Raw genomic sequence first — 13034 nt, 5'->3', positions numbered from 1 at the left:
TAAATCCTATTATCTTGAAGTCATTAAAATTCTTAGCATGCATATTTAGTCTACTTACAGTAAAGCAGGATGTGGGACAAGTCTTTTGTGGCACAATTAAATTGTTCCCTTCAAGGGCAATGTAGCAAAAGGTGAACACTAATTTAGTTAATACGGTAAAGAAAGATAAATGGCTCTTTTAAAGAGAAAACAAGCAATGCCTGTTCTTGTATTTCATTTTCACTTTTGAAATAGGTTAATACAGGACAGTAATTTGCAAATAAGGAATACTAAATATTATATAAGATGGCTTCACCGCTTTAAATATCAGAGAGAAGTCTCATCAAGATGTCAAATGAATTTTACGGAACCAATCAAATATAGTTCACAATATTATAAAACACAGACAAGCCGAGTAAGAGTGGACCAGAAATATTTTCCATCTCTACTTAAAAATAGTTACAAAGTTTGCTAAGAGCATGATAACCACATGAAAAAGTAACTTCTAGGATAAAACCACAGAAGATGAAAATGTGGAAAATAAACTATTATACAAATGGAACTGAAACAGAACATATCTTATTTCCAAAGGGATCTCATTCATAAGCCTCAACCATGCTTCACTTTGGAAACAAAGCTAAAATTTCTATATTATTCTAAAATAGAATATAAAGTCTCGGTTATAATATTTTTTTCACATATTACATCAAGCATTTATTAAATGTCCAGTTTTCTCAAAAATAACATCAAATATTTACTGAATTATGCATCAGACACTGAGATGCATAAAAATGAATAAAAATATCCTATTGCTCTCAAGGGGCTAATGGGGCTCTCACACAAAACTAACAATAGCTGACTAAATAAAGTAAGTACTGCAACTACTGCAAAGTTCACTGTGAGCAAGGGAAGAGGACATTTGTATGGAATACGTTATGAATATCTATGCTATATAAAGTTGACAAATAATTAAAATGGAAATTACACGGGGTACCTGGGTGGCTCAGTCATTAAGCGTCTGCCTTTGGCTAAGGTCATGGTCCCAGGGTCCTGGGATTGAGCCCCGCATCGGGCTCCCTGCTCTGCGGGAAGCCTGCTTCTCCCTCTACCACTCCCCCTGCTTGTGTTCCTGCTCTCGCTGTCTCTATCTGTCAAATAAATAAATAAAATCTTTAAAAAATTAATTAATAAATTAATTAAAATGGAAATTACATATCATTATCAGAGGTTTTCTACCTCAGAAGCTTTTGCGGGCTGAAGGCGGTGGGGCCAGCAAGAGGAGAGGAGAGTAGTTGTAAACAAGAGGGTGATGTGGCTGGAGAGTCCAGCACCTTCTCTCCTGGTGTCCTACCTCTTACCAACTCACCTCACCTACTCCTTACCTTACCACTCCTTGCCCCATCTAGTCTATTAACCCCTTCTCTCCTGCTTCAATTACAGAAGCACCAACATAATGAATACTCTCTGTCAGAGTGCTCTGGTCTTTTCCTTGGTAGAGACTTCTTGCTTTCACTACCTTAGTCCATTAGAACATCAAATAGGTTCTTGTTGTTGAAGTTCAAGATTTGAAAAGTAAAACATTAAAAGAGATGGTGATTCTCCATCAAATTATTTAGCGCTGATAATTTCCAAAATAAAATAAATTATTGGCAACATCTTGTGGACTTTTTTTACAGGTAGCACGTGAATGAAAACAAAATTCAGCAATACCCCATTCCATGTTAAGACTTTTTTTTTTTTATTCATTGTGTGGATTTTCCACAAACTTAGCTAAATGTTAAATTGTTCAGGTATATAATTAAGATGAGATATTTGTAAATGTCATAGGTGTGATCTTTTGGTATTTTGGAACTTGTTTAAACTTTTTAATATATTGATGCTAATTATATTAATATTTTAATCATAAATCTGGATCCTAGAGTTTTACTATTCTATTCAGCAAAAGCTAAAAATAGAGAAAAAATGCTGATGCAGAATGTTTTATATTAAGTTGTATTTTATATTATGCCTTTGGCTATTAAAGGACACTAAAAGCAACAACCAATGAAATCTCTTCCTAAACTTTTGCAGAAATTTTGTTAAAGACATTGTTATATCTAAAATCCCAAGACAGATGGTGAGCGCAGTGATTTGTGGAAGACTGATGAATCACAGACCTGCACCTCTGAAACAAATAATACATTATATGTTAAAAATAAAAATAAAAAAAGAAGAAGAAGATAGAAGGAAGGGAAGAATGAGGGGGGGAAATCAGAGGGGGAGACGAACCATGAGAGACTAACTCTGAGAAACAAACAGAGTTCTAGAGGGGAGGGGCGTGGGGGGATGCGTTAGCCTGGTGATGGGTATTAAAGAGGGCATGCACTGCATGGAGCACTGGGTGTTATATGCAAACAATGAATCATGGAACACTACATCAAAAACTAATGATGTAATGTATGATGATTAATATAACATAATAAAAAATAAATAAATAAAAAAATAAAATCCCAAGACAGAAATTTCCTTTGGAACTTACTCATAGTAAAACTTTGCTTTAAACAAATTAATATCCTTCCTCCTCTCTAATCATGAAATAAGTTAACTATTTTTCTATAATGGTTTACACCTAAATTTCAAGCTCAACACAGAAATTATTAAAGGTCTTTAAGAGCCTGCATTTGTATTTTATTTACCATTGTTAAATGTCCACTATTACTTATCTTTTCACTGGTACTAATAATTTGTTTCTATTTCTTTTTTTTTTAAGATTTTTATTTATTTATTTGAGAGAGACAGAATGAGAGAGAGAGAGCACATGAGAGGGGGGAGGGTCAGAGGGAGAAGCAGATTCCCTGCTGAGCAGGGAGCCCAATGTGGGACTTGATCCCGGGACTCCAGAATCATAACCTGAGCCAAAGGCAGTCGCTTAACCAACTGAGCCATCCATGCGCCCTGTTTCTATTTCTATTTTAACATTTTTCACTGTAATATAATTTGATTATGGCTATACACATTCTTTCTGAAACACGGTAAAATGAAAATTGATTTGTTCTTTAAATGTGCCAATAAATGCCTTAACTTCTTCAAGCAATTAAAAAGGTAGATAGCCTTCAACATTTTAATGGGGTATGTGGTATCACCAATTATACTTTAGATATGCTTAGCTCACATTCACTCCTTGTTTATAAATCTGCAGTGGAATGACATTTTCCATAGATAAATCCCAATCTTGGTATTCAACGATCTAAAAAATCTGACTTCAGCCAAAACTTTTGAGATTACTCACCTTTCTAAATCATCTGCTTCTGTCAAACTGATTTTGATTTCCTTAAAACAAGTCCCATGTTCTGGATTATTCCCTTACCATTATTTCCCGTTTTAGATTATTCCCTACCATAACGACAAAAAACTTCCCTACTCCTTCTGCCTATCCTTAAGACCTACTTCAAGTCCATCTTCCTGTGTGAACCATTCTCAGACCATTTGTTCTTCTTCCGAATTGGTACATATTGGTACATACTAGTACTTTAAAAATCAATTTTATTGGTTTAAAAAAATAATAAATAAATAAATAAAAAACCTTTATATGAATATTTTTCAAATTGAGGTTCATAAAATCAATTTTTTTGGATGTAGACTTTTTAAAAAGATAATAGAATGCATCACTTATAAGAAGCATAAAAAAGTTGTTTTATAAAATTTATTTCAGGCATAGACACACATATATATCCACACTTATAATTCTGTGTGCCCTTTGTCTCAATATAAAATACAATTTCTTTCTATGCATTGTGGGGGAAAAAGTCTTAAAAACACTGCTTTAGTGTTCTACTAACGATTATTATATAACATTATTTTAGAAAAATTTTAATGTTACCAAAATAATAACATCTTCAATGAAAAAAATTTAAAAACCAAACTTAGGCCTAAAAAAAAAAAAATTACCCAATACTCCTCTAACTGGAGATAATATTCTGGAGTACAGTCTTTCAACTTTTTTGTATATGTATATACATAAATTTTCTATGTTGTATGTCTATTTCATTTTTTAAAAATGGGATAATACCATAACACTACTTTATAAATTCTTTTTTTCTACTTCGACAACATATAACATGATTATTTTATCCTTTTAACAATAATTTTTCAATAAAGCATCTCCCTGAAAAATTATAACTGCTTGAGGGCAGGTATCATAGTTTCAAATATTTTTTAATTTAAGTTTTGAATGGATAAAACATTCACAGTGTTTTCAAAAAATAAAATTTAAAGAGTAAAATAAAATAAATGTAAATAGTTAAAAGTTTCCCTTAAACCTCTGCTGCTGATTTCAAACCCACCAAATCGTGTATCCTCTGTTAGACATCATCATCATTAGAATTAGCACCTTGAGTATATTTTTAAAGATTTTTTATCATTAAAAAAGCAAATTCAGACATATATTCTTATACTCCCCATACTTTTTATACAAAAGATAACATAACATAAATTCTGCCTTATAGTTTAGTTTCTTTTATTAACAATGCACCTTGGAGCTGTCTTCACATAGAAAGCTTCCTCATTTATAGTATCCCATTGGATAAGATGCCATAGTTCATTTAACTAGATACCTACTGATGAACATTTCAATTATTTCCCATCTCCTAATATTACAAACAATGCTTCAGTGACTAACCTTGTACTGACACCAGTTCATATGTACACAAATATAATTAAAGAATAGATTGTAGAATTGTTAATGCTAAGTCAAAGGCATATACATGTTATAATTTTGATAGATTTTGCCAATTTGCCGTCTACAGAGATTCTTCTAATTTATACTCTCATTAGCAAAGTATCTAAGAGGCTTTCTGCACATATTTGCCAAGAAAGTAAATTATTAAACTGTGAGCTTATGCCAATGTAATAGGTGAAAAAATGATTATAGTTTTAATTTCCATTTATTCCACTGAGTGAAGCAATTATCTGCCGTATCTTTAAAAGCCATTTGTATTTTTATTTTTTTGAACTCTCCCCTCGGGGCCATTGTCAATTTTTCTATTTGATTGTCTCTCTCTCTTTAGGTTTAAACAACTTTTAGAGGCTCTTTGTATATTAAAGAGATTGGTACTTTTGTGGTACACGTTTTCCCTGATTAAACTGACAAATGTTTTTAATTATGTACTGATCTTTTTAAAAGCAATTATTATATACATACAAATATTGTTTTCTCTTCTTCTCATTCATCCCTTTATGCTTTTATCTTTATTAATTCTTTCTTTCTGCTTTCTTTTATTTAATTGTGGACTTGTTTTTCCTAATTTTTTGAGTTACATGCTTCACTCAATTGTTTCACTTTTTGTCTTATGATGCAAGTATTTAAGTCTCTAAATTTTCTTCGGAGTGCAGCTTTGGCTGCATCACTAAGTTATATGTAAAATTCTATTTTCCCCACCCATTTCCCACATTCATTGATGCAAGCAAGGAATATAGCCCGAGAACTTCAGGGTAAATTCCTCTTTTAAAAGGTATTTTTGCTGGAGCTTGGTAAGATCTACGGCAGCTGGGCTATCTGATCTGTCTTAACTTTGTGCTATACAACTTCTGCCCAGTCTAAGGTTGGATACCACGACATGTACTTTGAAGTCGGTGAATTATATACGGTTCTTAGTTTCATGAAAAATGCAGTTTATGGATATTTTACTTTTGTTTTCTCTTTGCTATGGTTTCCAGCAGGCAACAGGGTAAAAAATGCTAAGTCATGCAACCATGTTCATGCCAGAAATCCTCTTATACATTTTCTTATATGTTTCTACATGCTTCTCTGAGTCCGTGCACATAGAAACATTTCACAAATACTTTAAAGTGATGAAATGACATACTTCGGGCAATGTTTCTGCTATAAATAACAAATCCTGCCCTTCTACCTGCATTTAAAAAATTCCAATGAGTTATTATTTTAACCTCTTAGGACTCATCTACCTATTCCCGTCATCCCTAAAATATTTACAAGGTAAATAAGAAATATATGGAATGATTACTGAAAAACTGAGCTCCTTAGACTGAAAAAAATCATAATATTTAAGAAAGTATGAGGTAGGCTTATGGATAAAATACTCCTGAGAGGTCATTTAAAGAACATTAGTGGTCTCCAGGGCCTATTAATTTTGAGTCTAACATTGCTCTTCCTCAAAATAACTGCTGGTAAAGTTTGAGATAAGAAACTGAAAGTCAGTCTAACGTGTTACATGTGCTGTGACAGGTTCTTTTATTTTATTAAATGGATCAAGCCTAAAATCCAAGTTTAATTTGACTTCCCACACTATGCTAACTAAAGGCTGAATATTTCAATATTACCCTGTATTTCCCTTAGCACAATATGCTATATAGTTCCTGCTGGACTAATTTTCATAAAGTTTGACACCATAACTGTCAAGTTCACTGTTAATTCCTAGTGCTAGAATATTGGAATATAGAAAAAAAATTGTTGTTAAACTACTGACATTACTGAGACTGTAGATTATAATTAATGCTAGTGGAGGTTATAGTAAAAAGATGATAAATAGAACTGAATAAGTTTCAGGATATACCTCGAAAACTTACAAGAAATATGATTTTGGGTAAATTACAATCTCTGACTTTCCTCACCTAATAATGAGGATAATAATACTCAATTCACAGTTGTTGTAAAGATTTAATAAAATAATAGGAGTGTTGTCAACAGACTATGCACTCAACAAATGTCTTTTTTCCTTCCTTCATAATTTAAAATCTTCCAAATTTGCCATGTTGTGATTTATTTGTCATGTGAAAAAGTTTTTAAAGAAGTAAGAATATGGTATTTTACGGTTTCCAACATATATCCACAGAGATTTTCTTACATGATGTTTACAACAACCACATAGGGTTACTGTAGGCAGTTGACTTGTCCCAGATCACATGGTTGGGAGTGGTAAAAATTGGCATTTAAAATTGGATTCCTTCTGCTCAATTCAGAGGTCCACATGGAGATTTATGTATTCTTGATGAATTTATCCTGAGGACATTTTCTAATTTTTTGTGTTCTTCCACTATTAACAGACCTAATAATTGATCTAAAAGAGTCAGTTACTCCATGCAATACGTGCCCTCCTTAATACCCATCACCAGGAGCACTGGGTGTTATATGCAAACAATGAATCATGGAACACTACATCAAAAACTAATGATGTACTGTATGGTGACTAACATAATAAAATAAATAAAAATAGAAAAGCAAAAAATAAAAATAAAAGAGGCAATTAAATAGGAATCTTAAGAGCAAGCATTCTATATCAGAACTTTTTTCCCCAAACTGTGGTTTCCATAATTGGAAATCTAATTTGACATGCTATATCTCATTTTCAAGAGAAAAAAAGTCATTTATCTTCAGATTTTAAAAATTCCATACAAATGAACAGCATAAGAGGATTAACTGGAAAAGCCCAGCTAGCTAGATGCCTCCTAAAATACTACTACTGACTGTGATATTATGATTTATTATAAGAAATTATATTTTGTCTTTGTCTCCTTTTCTGGCAAAAAGGTCCAAAAACCCTTGGAAATTCCTAAGTGCTGAGGGCCATAAAGGTGTCTTTTGTTATGTTAATGATGATGGTTGGGTAACCTAAGGATAGGGCTAGAAAGCTAACCTTGTGATTTGAGAGGTGGGAGTTTCAGTCCCACTCTCTTGACCTCCAGGGAGAGAAGAGAGGCTGGAGATTGAGTTCAAGCCCCAGTGCTCAATGATTTAATTAATCATTCCTATGGAATAAAGTCTCCATGTAAACCCAGAGGTAGGGAGAGTTTCCAAGTCGGTAAGAGTGTGGGAATTTGGGGACAGTTGTACCCTTAGAAATCAAGAAAGTGCCGTTCCCCTTCCCACATACCTTGTCTTAGGCATCTCTGACATCTGGCTGTTCCTGAGTTACGTACTTTCACCATATTAATCTGGGCATCTACTAAGTAGATGTTTTTCTGAGTTCTGTGAGACACTCTAGCAAATTAATTGAACCTAAAGAGGAAGTTGTTGGAATCTCAAATCTATCACCAGGACATCAGAAGCACAGGTGACAACCTGGAGTTAAGACTGGCATCTGAAGTTGGGCAGAGGAGGGGGGCAGTCTTGTAGAACTGAGTCTTTAACCTATGGGATCTGACTCTATCTCCAAGTAGTGTCAGAACTGAATTAACTGCTTGGTAGCGTGGCAGAGAAAAACCCCCCAAAAACAGCAAAACAAAAATTAAAAAAAAAACAATGGGCTGGGGAGAAAAGTTCTTAGAAATTAAAAACATGGGTTTTACTCTAATTTATTTAGATGGCCATATTACTGCAAAAATACTCCCTTGAAATTCACTAGCACTATTAAACCTTTTGTTTTGAGAAGACTCACTATGAGAACTTATAAAATTTTACACTGAGCTTCTACTCAAATGAATTTCTTAAATTATATAATAAACAACTGACCTTTTAAGATAACATACATGTTATTAAATTAAACCAAATCTGTGTTCACCTCCAAACACTGTTCCATTTGACCACGCTGTTCCTGCCACACTAGCTTCTGCAGCTCCTCAGTTATACCAAGGAACACTCTTTCCCCAGACACTCATGGAAGATATTCAGCCAATCAACACCAGCATGGCTCTAGCGGTTTGGAGTTGGCATCTGTTCTCATAGGCCAGTAATCATGCTGTGCTCTTAAAGACTTTTACTATTACTCCTGCATATAACCATACAGAGAAGTCCTTGGTTTGGTTCACGTTTCTCTTCAAAATTCATTAGGAGGACTTCTTAGATCACAATGCTTTTTAAATAAGCAGCTGCCCCTACATACACACACATACACACACACACACACACACACACACATGCACATATACACACCACCCAACCCCTGACCTCATCATCACACCCAGGTCATTATCTTCTTGATAGGCTTCATTTTTGTAGCATTTACTGCACTCTGACATAATATAGATCACTGGCCAGCAGAGAGTGTGTGTTAAGTAAATATTTCCTGAGTGAATAAATAGTGAATCACATATATTTTCCAGTCTTCTTTTTACTAAAATTTTCAATTATGTTAATAATTTAATTACATAGTTAAGGAACATGGGTATAGATTTAAGGAAAAAGAAGTCTCTTTAATTCCATAAAACGTTAAATTGAAAAAGACTTCAACATGTCAAAAACTGTATCACAACCTCTATAAAAGGAAAATCATTAAACAGTAATAGTGGACGAAGCAAGCTATGTTACTCAACAAGCTATGTGAAATAGTCTTTAAGTGATCCGAAACTAAGAGCATGAAGAGAAGACCTAGTTAAGAGTACAACTTTCTCTTGTATGAAGTGTTCTTCGTTTGCATGTGTCCAACATGAAAGCGATTGCCTCAGATCTGTCACAGAGAGACTTCCTCTCTGCAAAAATCTGCCTCTACTGTTCTGGCATCCTGCACCAAATTCTGATGAAAAGCCACAAGTACTTGATTTAAGTTGGCAGGCAAGTCATTTGTCTAAAGTTCAACTTAATGGCTCATTGCCTAACTCACCTGAATTTATTCATGAACTTTAATTTCCATTCTGAAAGATATTTCTTTTTAAAAAACAGCTAAGTCTGAAGCAGTATCAAGCTTAACAAGGCAAATAAACTTTCAAGTTACCATTTAAATGTTAAAGTTGAACTAGGTGTCTTTCTTAACTAAATTTTATCAAGCCCTATATTTAACCTCAAATCCTAGTTTTGCCACCCAATATTACTGTTTATTGATTTTCCTTTCATAAAGACTTGTGGCACAGTTTTTGATATGTTACAGTCTTTTTCAATTTAACATTTTATGGAATCAAAGATACTTCCTTTTCCTTAAACCCACACCCTTGTTCCTTAAAATAAGCAGTTTATTCTAGTCTCTGAAGTCTAGGCTCTACAGTCCAGACACATAGGAGGTAAGAACACAGGCTCCCATCTCAGCTCTGTGTCTTATCTGTTGTGTTATCTTGGGCAAATTGTTTAGGATTTTAAGCTTCAGCTCCTCATTCATAACATTGTATGAGGTTAAAAACAACATTAATCTTGTATGGGGTAATTATAATACTTCCTAAGAATATGTAAGGGTTAAATGAGATAGTGCTATCAAACGCTCAGCAGGTAGCTGGTTTCTAGCAATTCAGCGCTTCAACAAACGTTTACTGAACTCCTACTACAGGTGAGCCCGGGTCTAGGCACTGGCACTACAGCTGCTCTAACTGTTAAATGTAATGCTGGCCCTTAGGGATTTACATTCCACTTGAGGAAGACACACAAGTACAACTACATCACATGAAGTAATTCCAAGTAAACACAACTACAGCAAAAAGATTCTAAGAGGGGAAGAGGGGAACAAAAGGACATAAGGGGTTATTTCACGCCAGGTAGTCAGAAAAGGCCTCTGTGGTGAAGTGACATTGGAACAGAAACTGACTCAGTAAAGAAAAGGCCCTGTGCGTATCCAGTGTGCTTCCTAACATAAGAACGATGGTGCTGGGTGATCAATAACCCTTGGTTAAAACAATGGCTTGCATCTTCCATACCTTTTCACAGGCTTTGGGAAGCAGCGCAGGAGAAATGAGCCCGTGGAGGGTGAGGGAGGGGTGGCTTGGGCACCCACTAGCTTTATTATCATGAGAAAGTTAAATAAATCCTAATCCTAGATTGTCTAGTTTTCTGTACTTCTGGAGATAGGAAAGGGAATCCTTTGGCCACTGTGTCCTCCAGTTAGGCATTATGATGATATACTTGTATTTTCACAGGTAAGAAAGAAATAAATAGGAAGTGAGCAGTAAGTTGCTATAAACAGAAATTATATTGAGACCAAAATAGCATTCTTTACATAGGCTAAAAATGAAGTCTGGCAAGATGGAAATGAGATGTTTTACAGCATATTATGTGGTCAAAGACATTAACTTCTTACACAAATCAAATCAAGAAATAGATTCCTGTTATGAGTATAAATAATTTCTCAAAGGAAGATATATAACAGATAATACCACCATAATAAAATCCGTATCAATTTGTTCTTCACTCATAATTGAAAACTGTCTTTTACAACCTCTGCTTTGTGATTTTCTTTTAAAAGCATAATATGATTCATTAAATAACATGCATAACAATATTTACAACAAACAGATAATGATCTGCATATTTCAAATACCAGTACTTTAGATCAGGTTAATAGTCAGCTAGATAAACTTCAAATTTCTACCTCATAAAACAATCATACATAGCTCCTTAATCTTCTATAGCTTTCAGTCTACAGTTATTTTCATAGCTATTGCTATATAAAATGATGAGAGAATCAGCTCCACAGCCAGTGTTAGGGGTTTGGGAGAAAGAATAATTGACCATGTAACAGTCCACAGAATCTTTTCCATTTATCTAGCCTCATTTCATGGAAAACGTTATATAGAGAAGGATATAGCTTTATTTGAAATTATATATTCTTATTCAAGCCCAGATCTGCATTTTTATGTGCCTCTTTTATGGCTTTGGTCTCTCAATTTAGACCTGGCTCAGCTAGTAGAAAATGCAAATATTTGGTTGGCTGTAAACTGGGATATCAATATCTCTGAAAACCCAGTTGCATATCTTGTTGACCTAACATGGGTAAAAAGTATCTTCACTGTGCTGAATTTTATTTTATGCTGGAATTATACTTTAATTCATACTTTTACATGTACAGGTAAGGATACAAAACTCCTGTCACTTATAGTGATAGAGGGAGGGTAGTGGTAGAGGAGAGGTTCAAGACAACCCATACATTTATGGTTTGAGCAGCTAAGTATTTGGTGGTATAGCTTTCCCCCATTAACCAAAAGTTTGCTTTATGCCACTCTGCTCTTACCAAAGACTTATATTAGTACTTGTTTTTGCTAACCAAAAGAAATTCAAAGAGGACTTTCACTTTTGTGAAATGGTAATTGCTTCTTTGCTTTATGTCATTTTGGCTTATAAAAGGTTTCATAGGAACACTCTACTTTTGAATAGTGGGGAAAACTTGTGCCATACACTAAAAAATGAAGAATAAATTTTGGAGTTAAAGGTGATAAACTCAGTTTTAGGTAAAGAGTAGAAAAATCTCTTTTGTCTTTTGGGAAAGACATAAATGTAAGTTAGGAATATAAATTTGTAAGCCTCTGCTATATAAGTAAGTAAATGAAGCCACAGGCATAGATCACCTTAATCAAAGGAAAGAACTCCTAGAATTCTGCAGAACAACAGCAGTTATTCATTTATGGAAGAGGAAACATTGACAGACTTCTCTGTTTTACTGGAGAAAAATGGGACAACCTATTTCAAACTAACAGAGAATTTTTATATGGTTTTCTGAAGTTAAAATGGGGGAAATAGCAAATGGAAAAATATAAATGAAGAAATGAGCCAATCTTATAATTCCAGAAAATTGTGAAAGAAGGCCAATTTCTTACCCACAGAACTAGTGTTTAGCAACTGACAGTCAAAATCTTCTGTGAAAGCAATGTTAAGGCTCAGCCCCTCAGTAATGACTGAGTAATATAATGTAAGTACAAATATAGACATTATGTTGTAGACTAACAAAGGATAGTATAACAGCTGTTTTGATTTTTTTTTAATTTCTTTAGCAGAATCTGGATTACACATTAGCATTCTTGGGAATAGCACTTGCTTCATATTAAAAGTCATCCCTAGATATACAAAAATTGAATTAGCAGACATTAACCTGCCAGGTTTTCTGGCTGTTTATGGCTACACTGTTCTTCATAGTAGATGGCCTCAAAGAAAAGGACTCTTGACCACCCCAGTTCAAGTTCTGAAACAGCAAAAGTACTCAGAAGCCAAGCGAGCTCCGTTGCTCCACTTTGGGCCAGGCCCCACAGCATTTACCTTAAAACACAAGCCATCTTCATACCCATTCCTTACCTCCCAAATATCCTAAAGCACCTGAAAGTAATGTGTTCTGTGCTAGATCTCGGAGGTAAAAATTACCTAGAACAATCTCTCACCCAGCTAGTTACCTGCCGGCTCCACATAAGAAACTTAGGATTTACCATATTTGAGA

At 34.2% G+C, this 13034-nt stretch overlaps 1 protein-coding gene across 8 annotated transcripts in view; it reads right to left on the bottom strand.

The window, feature by feature from the left end:
• The window catches only part of FER (FER tyrosine kinase), a 449342-nt gene that overhangs the window by 205315 nt on the left and 230993 nt on the right, over positions 1-13034 (bottom strand). The gene's annotated exons all lie outside the window — the stretch shown is intronic.

Source organism: Zalophus californianus, chromosome 5 (genome assembly GCF_009762305.2).
Source record: "Zalophus californianus isolate mZalCal1 chromosome 5, mZalCal1.pri.v2, whole genome shotgun sequence".
NCBI classification, from domain to species: domain Eukaryota; kingdom Metazoa; phylum Chordata; class Mammalia; order Carnivora; family Otariidae; genus Zalophus; species Zalophus californianus.
Note: the sequence above shows the minus strand (reverse complement) of the source record. Positions and strands in the feature narration are given on the sequence as shown.